We start from the raw sequence: 18,464 nt of genomic DNA on the forward strand, positions 1-18,464 counted from the left end.
AAAAGAAATGTTTTTGGCTTATAACATTTACTGGGCGATGTGCAAAGCCACGTAAATACAAATCTAACAACACATTTATTTATCTAACTAACATATTCACTTATTTACTGGAATATTTCAAGAAAAAATTACCTTATAAAATAATATATATCGGTTTTTTTGAGAGCTATTTTATAGATTCTAACATATGCTCAAGGCTAAACTAAAATTTGAATATGTAAAGAATTTTGCACATATTGTTTTCAATTATTTTTATTAATTGTTCCCGCTCATGGCATGTGCCAAAGCGTATTTTCAGTAAAAAAAACTCAGCTTTGTTACTAGCTGCACCCCGGGGCTTCGCTCCTATGGTAATTTCGCGATATAAAGTACCCTATGTGTTATTCTAGGTTATATTCTACCCGTATATCAAATTTCATAACAATCCGTCCAGTAGATTTTGCGTGAAAGAGTAACAAACACGCATATATCCACACAAACTTTCGCATTTATAATATTAGTAGGAAATATTGAGTATTGGATCAAAACTAATTTGTGTTGACTATATATATATATATAATCACTATCGTTTTGTCATATGTCTCTGTGCTTCCCACGCTTGAGATAAAACCGAAGCTTTGTTTACTATCAGTTCTAGAATGAAATATCTATCTCGATGTGTTAGTCGTTGTTAAAATGCCAGTTGTTTGTAGCTTTTTTATATAAATCACCATATAAGACAATATTTGATGGGAAAAAATACTTGTGAAGGTCTAAGTAATTTTTGAGTACATTCTTTGAGTTTGTCTTCGTTCTCGGTCTCATTAACGGATGTGACGGCCCGAAGCCCGGAGTGTGTTTAAAAATTTACGTATTCTAACATTCTGAAGATTTTGCAGAGATAGTTACGGTCGCTAGCATGTCAAGCTGATAGGCTTTTCATCCCTAAGTCGCCTTGTACGACGTCCACCGGAGTATGTGGACTGGCCATATTCTAGAGCGGGGCTACCACACGCCATTTACAACGGGAAATGTCTGCGCTCACATTAGCAAGTTCTGAAAAATTAATTATACTTAAAACGTAATTTAATTTGATCGCGTCAAGTTAATGTAGGTCTGAATTAATAAAACACATTTAGCTTTTGCTTAATTACCATTTACTTTTTAAATTAAGGAGAGTACAGATAAATAAGCAACGATTTTTGACAATGTATGTACCCTTTGTCACTATTAGGGGAAAAATATTTAAGAAACAATAATGGTAGGTAAGACCTTCTGGCACGATAGAGACCAATACTGTGTAAGTTTCTTTCGGCATTTCTTCACAGCAGTGGTCGTTTAGAAATGCCAGTAGTTTGTAGTTTTTTGAGAAACTTCTATATAATATAAAATTTGACGTGAAAATGTGCCTGTGAAGGTCTATCTTCTGAATAAATATTTTGATTTTCGATTTATATATTGAAACATATGTATTCAAGTTATATTTAGCTTCATCATTCAATTTCAATCATTTTCTTTCGCTGTAAGAACCCCGGAAATAAAATTCAATAAATATTATTACGTTTATTTGTGACACTTTCAAGATATAGCCTTAAAGGTGTCACAAAAAAACGGAATGTCACACAAAGACGCTGGTTAGAATTAAACGAAATTTGAAATATAAATATATATTTGAGTACTTAATATGATCCGGGTTTTAACGGAAATAGGCATCTGATAGTGGTAATTAAGTCGATTTTGAAAAAAAAACAACACTTAATGCGTAATTTTAATTTCTTATCATCAAATCTTATTAAACTACGGAGCCCTGCACTGTGCAAATTCAAATTCAAATTCAAAATTCTTTATTCAATTTAGGATGATATACATCACTTATTGACGTCAAAAATTACTTAAACTAAGTCTACTGCCGGCTTCCAAAGCGCAGGTGAAGAAGAAGCGGCGCAACAAACTTCACCGCAGCATTTTCTCCAAGGACGTCAATTAACAAATATAGGTCTTATACATATATTAAAAATTAGGAGGACGAATTTACATCGTTATTAAAAAACCAATTACATATGTTATGAGGATACTGCACCATGCTTGGGCCAAACATTATTGTCATCCACATAATCGTCAGACTTGTAATATGCCTTTTTACAAAGTACTTCTTTTATATAATTTCTAAATTTTTTGTCCGGCAAATCAAGAATCCATTTAGGCAATTTGTTATAAAAACGGATACAGTTCCCAACAAAAGACGTTCTAACTTTGGCCAACCGATGCCCGGGGACAGACAATTTATCTTTATTACGTAAGGCTCTATCAGTGTAATCACCAACTTTTTTAAATAAGTTCAAATTTTTCCGGACATGCATAATGTTGTCAAATATGTATTGAGAGGGTAAAGTTAAAATATTAATATCTTAAAAAAAAATCTCTAAGGGAATCCCTTCTCATCAAACCATATATAGCAACCATATATGTGCGTGGACCAACACGCAATTGGCCGGTTATTTTAAAAAAATATAAGATTTCAATTCCATGCGGAGTATTACCTGTTGTATCCACTATAAATTAATATACAGGCTCGGCTTGGGATCTAGATAATCTAATCAACGCTTAGTTTTAGCGGTGAGGAGCCACACACAGCCACACAGTCCGACCAAGAATCTGATTAGATTAGGAGCCCTAACCCGATCAGTAGCCTCGGGTGGCCGATTGTGTCGCATATTTTATTCTAGTCAAATGAAAATACTTTTTTTTTATTGTATATCAGCCATTCGCGTCGTCATTAGACAAAAAATAATTTTTGACGCAAGATTTTATTGTTGTCAGGGAGATCTAATTGCATTTACTGTGATAAATCATGTCCGTGTAGTAAACCGTTGAGCCGTTCACGCTCACGTCTGGAGCCGTTCCTAGGTGCACCATCAGGTCATGCTTATGATAATAATGCATTGTCATCCAAATTGAACGTGTGTACAAAATTTCAGCTCAATCGGTTGAAGATATCTGCTTCAAAATCGGGTTGCAATGTTCCATTCGAATATACATAGTGATATAGTTACATTGCAAGTTAAATAAAAGCTTGTAAAAATCCACCAGTACTAATCAAATAGACATAGGGAGATACATACAAACTTAAAAGATTGTAAACATCCAGCAGTACTAAATCAAAGAATGGAATTTAAAACTAGAACCCAGACCTCATTACTTTGATCGACTAAAAAGAAATAAACAAGAAAAAATCATAATATAAACTCACAATCCTTGCAACAGATAATCCAAACAATTTTTGTGAAAAAGATCCGGTAATCCAATACCTATTAAAAAGCTCAATACCAAGTTGAAAGCTCGTAAAAAGCTGAGCAATTTGTATCAGAATGACGTTGCCATTACTTTTTTTCCTAAGCCCGCCGTCGGCGGTATATTTATGGAAATCACACGGGTCGTGGGGTTATTATGCTGTAGGCTGGAAGGTTTGTGGTGTAAAGGGATCAGGGCAGGAATAGGACACGAGTTCAGTGCACAAGTGGGTGGTCCTCAGAGCGTTACGACCACAGATATAAGAACGTCAACGTAATGTTCTTAAATCTGTGATTTTGATCGCTGCGGCGGCATTATCCAAGTTTGTTATAGGCTATATTTAATGTCAAAATTTCCTCGGGCAATATCTAAATGAATATAATCTATGGTAAATAAAATGCCAACGTTTCCAAATATGAAAATAAAAATATAACGAAAATAAGTAGATACCTATATCTACTTCTTTTCGTCTCAAACTGCCAATTGGCGGTAAAGTATGTCGTGAAAAAATATTTCAATGTGGAATTCATTATTTTTTTTCATTATCTAATTGGTGGCCAGTGCGTATCCATTATCGATTATGTGTGTGGTTACTATCTACAATGTAGCATACTACCGCCGTTATCGTACGTCTATTTGATTTGGTTAAATGAATAAGAAGCAGATTGACATATAGATATATACAATTTCACAGGGTTTATCACAAACCCCGTGCACATACGAAACGGGGTGATAGGGTACCTTTAGGTAGATCCTTTACGCGAAGTTTCCAGTAAATATCAACACTTCCAAAAAGGGATATAAAAAAAATAAACTATGAAAATATAATCTTGACATGTAAACAAACACCGCACAACACTATTTGAGCTCAATGTTCCTCCACAACATACACACAGACAAAACTGATATTATTCCACTTTCTTGATCACCACCACTTTTTTGAGACCACCACTGTGGATGCTGGGCATCTACAATTCACAGCCGATTTAATATTTATTATCTTAATATAAAAAAATGAGAAATGTTTATATTTACTTGAAACTTCGCATAGAGGATCTACCCAAGGTACCCTATCACCTCGAAAGAAATCGTCCTAGAATAGGACCACTCCACGCTCCAGTGGGTGCCGTACAACGGCTTCTAAGTCAAGGATATCCTTAGCAGCTGATAGGCACAAGTAGTTTTTCCAAAGAGGGTTGACGTCAAACATGCGAACGGTTGTAAAATGCACAGCCAAATGTTCATCTTCAAAATTTAAAGGTATAATTTTAGGATCTTTGGGACGTGACGCGACATAAAGATTCTAAAAAAAGCGGCTTAAGAGATAGACATTCCCCCAGAAATATATAATGGCTTACAAATGGCGCCCCATTGCATTCATCACCCTGGGCGGCCGCCCAACCATGGCCAACCCCATCCAATGCCAGCACTACGTAGCTTGCTACACCCTCGATTTGTTTCTTAGAATGGAGGTAAAAAAAGGTTCTATTTGTTTATCTTGCCCTTTGTTCACTTTGCTTCTAACCAAAAGATAAAAGATCTTTTACGGGGATTTCCTGGCCATTGTTGCATGACGCTCATATTTTTACTCGACTGCGTAAAAAAGGTATTGTTGTCAGGTTTATTACAAGAGCTTTTTGATGTTGTTGTGACTAATTCCAAAATGCTTGTATCGGTTTTGTTATTTGTAATTAAAAAAAAAAACAATAAAGTTCACGTCACATTATAATTCACTATAAAATTTAACCATAACATTTCGAAAAACTGATTTGTTAAAGTACTTCATAACACCCTTTCCTTCGCGCAGGGAGTTCAAAATGTATATTTCCGTCCCACTCTGTCCTTGACCTCACTCACAACCATGCACTTTTCCTGTGCTACTATCCTTCACAAAATTATCGACTACAAGTCGAAGAGCAGGCGCTCATTCGTAGCGCTCGCTACGACGTAGCGAACATGCTACGAATTGCTACAATACCAAAGTACATTGGTATTGGTACAATGGACATTGATAAATGTTTTGAATGTGGTAACAACATTTAAAAAAATATCACTTAATTAAATATATAAAAAAGACGCGTGACAACATTTTTTTTTATTAAAATGAAAATATTGACGTATGAATATCCTATTTTATACATAAGTATTAATGCGAAATGCTAACCTGTCGTACTAAATTATGCTTTCTATAATGATAGGTTAAGTTTGGTTAAGTATTTATTTATATTTAAGTAGGGCCTTGGATGTTTATCTATATATGTATTTGTTTTAAAATATAGTATCGTTGAGTTAGTATCCCATGACACAAATCTCGAACTTACTTTGGGGCTAGCTCAGTCTATGTGATTTGTCCTAATATATTTATTGATTACTTTCGAATTTGATTTGGCCAAATCAGATTTAGCAGTAATTTATATTACCGATTAATAAGAGATTCAGTATTATAACAACTGAAATAAAAAAAAATCGTGTTTTAAGACAAGTAAGCAATATATATATATATATATATATATATATATTGTTTGAGACAAAACTGTGGGTCAAATTAAAATGATTTATTTAGAAATTAGTCCCACACATTATACAGTAATTGTTCAAAAAAATACAAACTACTGGCGTTACGGAACGACCGCTGCTGGGAAGAAATGCCGAAAGAAACTCATTTGAACAGCGTCGGTTCCTCTCATGCCAGAAGGGGTTTGTATGTCATACCTTTAAATTCCCACAGGAGAGAATCTCACTGGTTTATTTATAGACCAAATTAATAAATTAAAGCATCCATCTTAATACAAAGTTAGAATTGCGTCATGCGTAACTCAATTTCCCCAGCATATGAAGCTCGCTCCCGAAGGACGTGACTAATTGGGTATAGTGCGGTCACTGGGCTCTCTTCTTTAATAGTTTTATAACTAATTAGCGACCGGGTAGGATGGCATTTATGTATGTGTAAACCTTCGGGACTAAATGGTCTAAATGACTGTGGAAACTGCATTAAAATTTGTCGCGTAGTTAAAAGAAGATAGCTTAGAAACAGAGGCAGGGAGCATCTTTGTTTTATACTAATATTATAAATGCGAAAGTTTGTGAGGATATAATGTGTGTTTGTTAGTTGTTATGCCTTTCACACAAAATCTACTGGACCAATTGTTATGAAATTTGGTACACGGGTCGAATATAACCTGGAGTAACACATAGGGTACATTTTATCACGAAATTCCCACGGCAGCGAAGCCCCGGGCCTCAGTTAGTATACATATAATATATTGATAAGCAGCATAACATCTACACTAACAGACTACGAATCTAGTCTTATCTTCAATGGAAACTAATGACGCCAAGTTTGTTCCGTTTTCACTGTTATTTACTTATTTTTTTACCAAAGGGATACACACATATGCCGCTTATTATGCCTAAATATATTCAATTTCATTTTTTATTTCATTAACAAGTGAGCATAAAAAATTTATACATGTTTTCTGTTATATATCGAAGCGAATGTGCGAGCGAAGCCACGGGCAACAGCTAGTATATACATAACCGCGGTTATGCGTATATGTATGTATGTCGCTAGTTTTATTTTGAAACATGGCACACAGATTGAGCTAGCCCCAAGGTAAGTTCGAGACATGTGTTATGGGATTCTGACTCAACGATTCTATATTTTATAACGTATTCATAAATAAACATCCAAGATATTTCCATCTTGATCTGACTGGAGATCGAAATGGAGCCCACCAGTGTAGCAGTCCGGTATTATCACCATTAGGCCACAGAGGTCTTCTAACTATGCACATGAAAACATTACAGTTCCATATTGAATGCTAGCTGCGCCCCGGGCCTTCGCTTCCGTGGGAATTTCACGATAAAAATTAATCTATGGGTTATTCCAGATTTTATTCCATTATTACCAAATTTATATCATAACAACCGATCCAGTAGATTTTGCGTGACAGAGTAACAAACATACACACATACAACCTCACAAACTTTCGCATTTATAATATTAGTAGGATTAGTCAATACCTACTTCCAAAAAGCTCATGCTTTTACATAATCCGAAAAAAGAATAAATAAACTTTTGCAATATACTTATTTTATTTTCAGAAATGTTCATTCGAAATTCATGAATTCTTTTTTTTGTCTCTGTTCGACATAAATGAGTGAATAAAGCTTCCGTTTTAAAAAGTCCAATACGAAATACTAAAAGCTCTCTGATCAATGCTTTTAGCCGTCCGATTAGATAAGGCCATCTCTTGATGATAACAGATAAGAGCTCGGTCGAATATAAAAATGTATTTTCGTATATAATGTATTTATATAAACCTCAGTTTTATATTAGCCAGATAAACTATATGAGAAGAATCGTCTAGACTATATTATCATAGATAAAATAGTGCCGATATAAACAAGTTTTATTATCAAATAACCGCCTTTATCAATTTTAATCCTAATTTTAAAAATCTACTGGACGGATTGTTATGAAATTTGATACACGGATACAATATAAGCAACAATCTGTTATTCCAAACAGATAGGGTACTTTTTATCCCGATATTTTCATGGGAGCGAAGGCCCGGGACACAGATAGTTACTTATAATTAATAAAAATGTCTTTAAACAATCGGTGTGTTATATCTAGATTAAATTTGGGTATCATTAATTTAAATTATTATTAAATATATTTATACACACCAAAATAATTAATTTAATTCACCAAAAAGCGATATTATTCATAACTTCTACCCATCATTACTTAAATTCGTCTGAATTTTGACATCTTCCGTGTTACTTCATTTGCTCATTCGTTGTTTCATTCGAGAACGGCTCTTTTAAACTTCACAATGGCTCTTTGCTGATTGAAGACGTACAGCGAACTTCAAATTTTCATTGAATCTTCAAGTGTTTGTCCTACTGCCCCAGTAAAAGACTATGCAAGTTTAATGGCTCGAACTTTATCGTCGAACTAGACAAATATTGACGTGAATGTACGCTACATTGCGTAATTTGTATGTGAGTTTTTGAAATGAAAACTTCTTCAGCGGTGTTGTGCACTTTTTATGACGGGGAAAAAATTTAAACTCTCATCAGGACACGTGACCCGAAAATTTGTGACAAGTCAAAAATACACAACGTTATATTAAAGTTTTCACTACTGCCGGCACTCCCGGAGTGCGACCCGTTTTTTTTTTATACCACGATTAAGAAACAGTAATAGGTATGAGCTAAGAAAAGTTTTGAATTTTAATCTACCATTCAACCAAACAAATAAATTTCTAAGATAACATGCATAGTTTGCAACATATTCCTACATCCTGACAATACACCAGTAAAAATATCAACAATGTGGGTTACCTTTAATGAAAATTGATCAAGTTATTTCTAAATTTCCAACGCGCTCCATCATATTGTTTTTAGGTTATCTGTCAAATATCCAATTAATGAAATTTACGCACCACATGGATTAAACAACAATTTCTTCGGAGTTCAATTCCTTAAAAAATCTTCTCTTTTTACTGCCTACCTAGGTATATTTATAAATTGGAACATTTTCTGCAAACTATTTTGGAATAAGTAGTAAAATATCTTGAACTAAGCTCTCTTTAAACCTGTACAGAGTCACCTGTCTATATCCGACCGTTTAATAGAAATTTTATTATAAGAGAGAAAATAACTAGAAAAGACACTGAAAACTTTGCTTCACTCAGTGGCGTAGCTTAAAGAATGTTGCGACGCGATCCACAAGCTTAGCGGGCCCTCCGGTTGACCAGCGTCCTTATTTCGTGACATACTTTTCTTATCCTGTGGATTTCATACGATGCGACTAAAACAGAATAGCATCGGCAGCTGATAGGTAACAATAGCATGCCCAAGGGTTGATGTCAGATAATATTATATCCGATTATAAAATCACAACCGAATTTTCAAAATAATAATAATAATAAATATATTAAGATAAATCACACAGATTGAGCTAGCCCCAAAGTAAGTTCGAGACTTGTGTTATGGGATACTAACTCAACGATACTATATTTTATAACAAATACATATATAGATAAACATCCCAGATAAAGTGTATTTTTTATCTGTACCCTGTTTTTTACTTATGCAAAAAAAAGATGAGAGCAGAAAGGTAATTTCGAGTGGGACCCCATGTCTGTATTGTCCCAGGGCCTTTTACTCCACATACACCGTTGGCCTCACTCGACCAATATCCCATATAGGTCGGGAAAGTTACGCGCAGAAAAAATCCGTAAAGTTCGTAAACTACGATCAAAGTATTGGAGATATCTCCGCGGATAGAAACTGGGTGGAACTGATCAGCTTAGCAACTGTATTCTTTTGTTTGTTTGGTGAAGAACTTTCTAGATTTATTGAATTCAGGAATACGGTATATTAGGGGTGAGTCGCACCGGTCAACTTTGACGTTGACTGCAAGCTGCCGCTGACGTTTTGACAAAATGGCGTACGTTTTTCTGCACAGGTTGAAGATGACTGGTGCAACCAACTATTTGTCTGTTTGCAAGACGCAGCTTCGTCCGTTCAGCCCCCGTTTTGTTATGTATACATTATCATCATAAATAGTGAGTTAATATAACTCAAAAGACAATCTCAGCTGCATTTAATCGGGTGGAAGTGAAGGGGTTTCCACCTGACTGCGCGGGCCTTCGACTGAGCAAATATAAATGAATTTATCTGATTAGATAAATGATAAAGTAGGTATTCGTACTTATTATTGTAGTGCTGTAAGTTGATAAATGATGATGAATTTGTAATTTCGCAGAATATTAGACCATCAACTATTCAAAAGTTGTTTTATATAACACTTTTCCATTGTTAATACAAAGACGTTTTGGAATGTTTCTCAGAGCGTGTCGACAGCTGCGGCCGCGCTGTCATTACAATTTTTGAATTTTTCACAAAAATAAGTATTATTTATATAATCTGACTTTAAAATAACTAATTTGTACTGTGGTAATGTCAATTTTATGTATGATTGATTTTGGAAATGATTCCTTCCTCAAGAAAATTGACGGATTGTAATGACAGCGCGGCCGCAGCGCTCGGTACACTTACATTTATATGTCAGGCAGTGTTGAATTTTGTATATATGTTATCGGCAAAACCAGTTTATTCCAGGGTAAACTAGTTTTGCCTAAGCTAAACTAATTCTTCCTACATATGATGGGATAAACTGGTATAGCCTAGGCTAAACTAGTTCGTCCTAAGCCCGATAGGATAAACCAGTTTAACCTATTATAAAATATAGTATCGTTGAGTTAGTATCCCATAACACAAGTCTCGAACTTACTTTGGGGCTAGCTCAATCTGTGTGATTTGTCCTTATTTATTTATTACTTTTGTCAATGACATATTATTACATACATACGGTATCTTTATTCCTCTATTTCGTCCATGATACCTTACAGGGCAGACAGAGCCAAGTTGCGAAACTGCGTTTAAGTAGCTGTGTGTTTGAGATTCAAATGGGTATAGATTATAAGACTCACATTTGTCAATTGACGTTCTTTGAGAAAAGGCTGCGGAGAAGTTTATTGCGCCGCTTTGGAAGTCGGCGGTAGACTTTTTTGTAAAATTTCTTGACGTCAATAAGTGAATATCATCAAGTTGAATAAATATTTGTGATGTTTGCTCGGTGATCGCCTAATACATTATTATTAGGTTGAATTAAGGAAATTATTATTTTTTTATCACGTAGGTACTTAACCAATTCTTCTTTCCTTCCTTTCGAAAGAAATAAGAATTTAATTCCCTTATAATAAAAGTGATCGTTCGAACTTGGCATAGAGGAAATCCCCTCCACCGGACAAGTCGAGGTAATTGAAAAAGTTTCGCTGCCAATGATTCTGATTGGGTGCGGCGTGCGGTGCGAGCGAGAGGGGAGAGCGGGTCTCTTTCGGAGGGGCTCAAAATGGCTCACTACTTTTATATTCATAGATATGATACAATGTTCTTTTAATTATCCAAAAGGTTGCCTCAAACGAAGAAGTTGCTCACAGTGGTTAGGCTGCCTTTTGCGGATGTATTGTACAGTCAACAGCACATCAGCCTACCCAAATTCATTGCAAACTCGCCGCTATTACTGCGCCATACAGGTTGATACAGGGTAACTTGATGTGCTGTTGGCTGTACGATACAGTAAAATATTATTTTATTGCACAACAAAAATTTTCTCTCATCTGAGCGGTTTTACTGTTCCTTCCTCTTGCTTCGTTTTCTTCATATTCGTATTCCTCATTGCTGAGGTTCGTAATCTTTACGTGGAATGAAACACAACGACTTTTCTTGCACTAGGTACTCCCTTCACTATCCTCAGGCGCGTAGTCTTTAGTCGTATTTAGTATTTAGTCTTTTCTATATTTTCGTCTCCACCTGGCACAGTCGTCGGCATCCTTAATAGCCAAACGATTGACACGCATATCATCCTTGACGACATCAAGCCAGCACTTTTTGGATTTAGCCCTTCTGTCATAGTTGCATAGGAACGATATGGCGTAAAGAAGGTGCAAACACGGACATACAAAAATATTTTTTATAATATTAACTTAAAAAACTTACACTATGAATTAATAAGAGGGAGAATTATTTCTTGAATATCTATTGCCTGCGATTTCGTGCGTTCATTTCTTTGTGTATAGTCGACCGCACGTTAAGTTACGATGCATGGCTCTTTATGCGGTGGTAATAAAGGTGGGTTTGTAATGAATTCGGGTAGCTTGACATACAGTCGACTGTACTGGCCAATTTACTTACAAGCAATTTACTTGTTTTGACGAAGCATGTAGCAACTAATTATGTAATCATTTATACAAATAAAAGATATTTACAAAGATTTAATTATTTATTTACATCAGTTTTTATTTAGCTTTTTATTTTTTACCCAGTCAGTGTGGCGTGGTCCCGCTGTATAGGACCACTCCATATTCTCTCATGGATGTTGTACGAGCCACAAAGCCTTCGCAACTGATAGGCAACAATATCGTTCCCAAGAAGCGTTAACGTCAGGCAGGCATCCGGTTGTAAAATCAATCATCACCTTCTTCATAGCCTATTTTAAAAAAATTTTCCAGTCATAATAATTTTGCAGTAAATAATATATTTAACTTCAGTGACCCATCAATTTACATAACTCAAAATGCAATAGCACATAATGAGTGGCAATTAAAAATGATTGGATCAAATTAAAATTAATGATCATAAGCTTTTAACTTGGAGCTTTTTGTGAAGTTTTTGCGTACCGGCAAATTTGACTTTTTATGGTACGCGCCTTTGGCCCATTTAGCTGATGAATCTCACTTTTTCCTTGTCGGGTAAATACAAAATAAACGAATATACTTTTTCAATCGTACTGAGTTTAATTTGTAAGAGATTTTTGGAAGAGCCCACGTTCAGTAGTCGAATTTTCATGACTAAAATGTTGATAAAAATCAATGAAAATTTTAATAAATACATATCTCTTTTTCGCACCTCTTCCGATTTCCCTTTCGTTAAATCCTTATCACTACATTTTATAAAACAATGTCCTCTACCGCGTCCGTCTGTCCGCGATATACTCAAACACTACTGCACGAATTTTCATGCGGTTTCAATAATAGGTACGTGTGATTCCTGACGAAGGTTTAGGTGTTTAATTTATTATGAAACTAGGACGGGCAGTTATTAGAATAATATACATCCTAAAGTAATCAATTCTACAGTCTTAATTCTTGTTTTTTTTTATTCCATAGTAATCCACATATTTAGGGTCATGGATATTATGTGGAATGAAACCAATTTTATATGCTAGAATTCGTAGAAATTCAAATTTTGTAGAAATTTGTTGTATAACAACATCGGGACACAATAAACTTTATCGTGTACATACATTGTTCTGAAAACTGTAATATAGTATCGTTGAGTTAGTATCCTATTTCATGGAAACTTTACTACAAAGCTAGCTCTTTTGTATGACATTTCTGTATACATGTGATATTTGTGAAGCTTTGCTTTTGAAAACGACTATCAATATTGCTCTCCGAAATTTGTGTAAACTTTTATTTTAAACTAGTTGTTGCCCGCGGCTTCGCACACGTCAATTTTCCACGGGAACAGTTATTTTACGGTATAAGATCAGCCCTATGTCCTTCTCCATTCTTTAATCTACATGTATGCAAAATTTCAAGAAGATTAGTTGAGTAGATAGAGCGTGAAGAGGTAACAAACTTACTAATTAAATATTATAAATGCGAAAGCATTTATAATATTAGTTTAGATTATATCCATCAAATAGTTTGTAACAAAAAGTCATGTCCACAGTAAATAGTCCAAGAGTTACCTTGTACCTTGGTGGTCAAATATTCTAAAAAAATATTTTGGCTTCTATTAGTCTCATAAAGACCTCCAATAAGTATTTATTTTTCTGTAATATTATCTTCTATGTACAGACATTTCATTTACAATTAATTTTATTTATTATATAATTATATAGATGTGTAGATTAGTATAACAGTGATTGTGGATTCATTGGTGGTACCCCAATAAGCCACACAAGCATCCTTGAGGCATCAGAATATGTCTTAGTAATGATGCTTACATCAGGTCTAGTCAATTAATTTTATATTTTTCTAAATAAGTAACATCCTTCTTGAATTTTGATTGCGTTCACATTTCAAGCTCTTAATTTTTATAGTGAAATTACTATGTACTAGATTAGTGTGGGACACAAGTCTAGTTATTAATTAATTCCCAAGTGAACGGAATTGGTATGCTGCTATACTAGTAAAAAAATGATTCGACTTCAATCAACTATGTATATATGTGTTGCTCGCAATACTAACGACGTGCACACCCCACAATGGTTGGTGGAGAAAGAGCTGATGGCGGGAATTTTAGTTATAGCATAGCAAAGACAATATTGTTAACTTTTTAATTATACTGCGACTTGGTAGACGACAGTTTTTTTTGCCGCCTTTTGCACAATGTATTAAATCATGATGTCATGCTATGTGTGATTATACATTTTGTACTTATGTATACTATGTAATTAATTTGAAATGGAATATGTACAATGTCACACATACTTTTTAACTTTATTTTTGAAAATAATAATGAGATAAAAAAATTCTGGAATCGAGGAAAAAATTCTGGATATTTTATGTAATTAATTTGTACAATAAAGAATTATTGTATTGTATTGTAATTTTATGTTGTTCTAAACAATTAGTAAAACATAAAAGTGTTAATAAGATAGCAGAACAGCGGTACTATGAAGGATATCGATCCAGCCTCATGGGTTTCACCGACCTTGTCGCTTGCAGGTGAGTGAATTAGGGTGGAGCGCCGTAACATTAGTAAGGCTTGATCACTATTTATGTCGAAAGACATGTAAGCCAATAAATAACCTCCGTTTAAGAGATTCTAGCGTTTTATTTTAACATTTTTAACGATCAACACGGGGTGAGGATTCTTGATAAATAACATAAATTCACGGTATTTAAATAAAATCCAAAAACAATGATTACTTAAATGTCACTTTAATTTATAATTTTTATTAATTAAGTACGTAGTTTTCTATTATGAAATTGTAATTAAAGTATATTAGGAATGAATTTTGACTCCAAAGAAAAATAGTGACGTGATAATAAATTATTGTCACTCGAGCTCCATATAAAATTTTGATTTTGACATAGTATCTGATTTGACTAGTTGGAGAATAGCCAATTGCGTTCCGGGGCTATCCGTCTCGGCTTCGCATGGATGCAATATTTGGTATGCCTTTCCCTTCAATTACTCTATCTATTAAAAAAACCCGCATCAAAATCCGTTGCGTCGTTTTAAAGATCTAAGCACATATAAGTATAGGGACAGAAGACGGTGGAAAGCGATTCTTTTTCATACTATGTAATGATAATAATGTTATGATGATAAATATATCTGAATTTGGTATCAACTAGTTAAGTAGGCTTTGCTAAAAATAGATTATTTATATCATACTAATAGCTTACTTTGGAAGTTTTAATCATAATGCTTTTCAGCCAGCAATAAATTTGAATCTATTCCATATTTTGAAAAGAAAAGGAAATTATTTCCTGGTCTATTAAAGTGTCCAGGTATAGTGTCTAAACTTAGATCCCTTTGCCTTTTTAAACAAATAAATATAGTGTCAGTGTTATAAAAGCCTGGAATTAGTACGTACTTCGTACGAAGTACTTATTAAATCCATGATTGATTTTAAGTAACTAAAGACTGAAACATACAGACGTAAAACATCACCATAAAAATTTATATCTTAATAATACACGAGTTAGATGGTATACAAACTCTTAAAACTAAAATATTTTGAGGATACGATTGTTATTTTAATTAATTAGCATTGTCTAAATATACACATTGCTTTTGGAAGTGATATTAATAAATAGGTTACATCAGAATTGATTACCAAAAGAACAAATAAGTGAATGTGCAAACAGATAGGTGTCTCCAATCGGGAAAACTAGGTCGAAAGCGAACTGTGAACATTGTGGATTGCTTCGGCGGCTAACGAGTTACGACTGAATTTAACACTTGCATCAGCACTAAATTAAATTACTTCGTGCAGTAGTGAAAGAGAAAATCTATCAGAGTATAGATAAAATATAAAATTCATAGGAAATCTTGCTTTAATTGTCTTTAACGTGTATCTAAGCGTGGAAGTGTGTGAATAGGCCGCTTAAAACCAGTTTTTACAATTAAAATTATATCATATCATAGCCGCTTAAAATCATATAACAAAAACTTTTAGTAAAGTACTTGTACTAAAACTGTGGTCGAGATATTTTTTGACATTTTTCATAATACTCGCGAGTCCTGCAGCGTGATTGTATGAAAAATGGGTGATATGATACCACACTACATAAATTGGTTACATAAATTATAAACAATTATAATTTACTAGCTTTTGCCCGCGGCTTCGCACGCGTTAATTTCAGTTCTTAAAAGAAATCGAAGTAAAATTTCAGTTATTCTTTTATCGCGTATTCTAAGACTGGTAAAATTTAATATTACTATATGATTTAAATTCGTATTTTTTGGCACCTTTAGTTCAATTCCCCGTTTCCCGCTACGTGTTTCATTCCGAAACTTGTCCTGTCCCGTTTCCTACAAATTGTCCTATTTCGTTTCCCGCAACGTGTTCTCCCGCTTCCAGTAACGCGTGCCGAACATTTCATGGGCCTCTCTTCAAAAACCCCTACATCATTCCCTTCGAGAGGCATTTTTCAAAATCTAGTTAATGCATTATTATATATAGGTAGATTATTACCTACAAATTTCAATTAAAAACTTCATGTGACTCACTTAAAAAATGATGAAGTTTCATACAAACCGGCAACCCCCTATTTTACCCCCTTAGGGATGGAATTTCGAAATATCCTTTCTTAGCGGACGTCTCCTAGTCACAATCTAACTTCCTGACAAATTTCATGTTTATGGGTTCAGTAGTTTTCGAGATTTCCTGATACGTGAGTGAGTGTTTTTCGCTTTTATATATACCTATAGGTAGACAGTGATAGATAATTTTCTTTCAGGTGAATGTGTGTAACATTCTAGTCTATCTTTTGTGCAAGCCAGCGTGTATGTATTTATTTTTGACTATGTACTTTGTTATAGGAGGTACTATTAGAGTATAATATCATAATTATGTGCAATATAAGTATATATTTATGTAATGTGTGTATGTAAGTTTATAGTATTAACATTTATGTAGGTTTATGACATTTATTTTAAGTATATTTATTATATTAAATCTATTTTTACAATTGTCAGTTCAATCCGACCCGCATTTCTGTATTTCCTCGTCTAGCAATTTCCCAAAAGGTTGCCTGGAAGAAATTGCTTACAGCGATAAGGCCGCCTTTTGCACAATATCTATACCATGATGTCATGCTATGTGTGATTATACATTTTGTACTTATGTATACTATGTAATTAATTTGTGCAATTGCATTGCATGGTATTATATTGTAATAGAGTATATATATATATACTATATCTTAAAGCAGCATTTTTATTTTTATCAAAATCCTAAAATCATATATCATGTAACAGGAGTTGTCCTTCAATCATCGGCAATCAAATTAAAAGAAAAAAAGTTGAAAATCTTCAGCTGTCTTGCATAGACAAGACAATGATAAAACGTTCTCAAATATTTTATTTAGGCGCACGGAATTCGCGAAATTAAATTAAACCTTAAACAGTCCTTCCAGGACTGAATTATAGAAAATGTACCCCGATGAAATATTTAATAACGTTAAAAGTTGAATTCATTCCAACGTTAAAAGTTGAATTCATCGCCAAGATATTGCATTTTTTTTACCTTTTATGTACCTAGGAAAGAAACAGAAAAATAAGTTTCTTACAAAAATGACAACGCTTTTATTATTGTCAGAGAGATCTTAATGTTTTGAATGCGTAACAGTAAATCATTTCCGTGCTGTAAACCGTTGAGGAGTTCCCTCGTCGGGAGCCGTTCCTGAGTGTATCATCATTCCCATTTTTGATGGATAGAGGAATATCATATAATAATATTTTGATATTCAAATAATTTTGACCATTTAGGGTGACCTAATACTGTCTGTCAGTACATTGTACATGTTTAGGCTTTATGTAAAAAGGGTAGGCATGAATAGGCAAGCGGGTATAAGAGTAGTAGTGCCCTTAATTTTGCATAAAGGGTCGCATTATTGATTTCTGTTGAGGATAAAAATGGACAAGGCTGTGTCCAAGGCTTTGTAAAATACGATTACATTATAGTATATCATTTTCATCGACGATAAAAGTCATGTCGTATACCTTTAGGCGACTTAAATAAAATCAGACTGATCAATCGTTCGGCCTGTGCAAGTTGCGGTTAAGTTGCTTTTGCAATGGTTAGTGGTAAGATGGCTGATTCAAAACGTATATCTAGATTAGATGTTGCCCGGGGCTTCGCTCACGTGACAATTTTAAGATAAAATATAGCCTACAGCAATCTTGGATAATGTACCTTTCTAATGGTGAAAGAATTTTTATAATCGGTTCGGTAGTTTCGGAGATACAAACCTCAAACATACAAACTCACTAACGTTTACCTCTTTATAATATCGAATAGTATAGAATGAGGCTTTCCGCCTCGAGACCAATATTTTTGTCACCTTAAATAACTAAACAAATTATTTGTA

The 18,464-nt window shown here is 34.1% G+C and overlaps 1 protein-coding gene across 1 annotated transcript in view; it reads left to right on the top strand.

Moving 5' to 3' along the window:
* Positions 1-18,464, top strand: part of Syt7 (Synaptotagmin 7) — a 348,961-nt gene that overhangs the window by 561 nt on the left and 329,936 nt on the right. The window lies entirely within an intron of this gene.

Source organism: Plodia interpunctella, chromosome 28 (assembly GCF_027563975.2).
Source record: "Plodia interpunctella isolate USDA-ARS_2022_Savannah chromosome 28, ilPloInte3.2, whole genome shotgun sequence".
Classification (NCBI taxonomy): Eukaryota; Metazoa; Arthropoda; class Insecta; order Lepidoptera; family Pyralidae; genus Plodia; species Plodia interpunctella.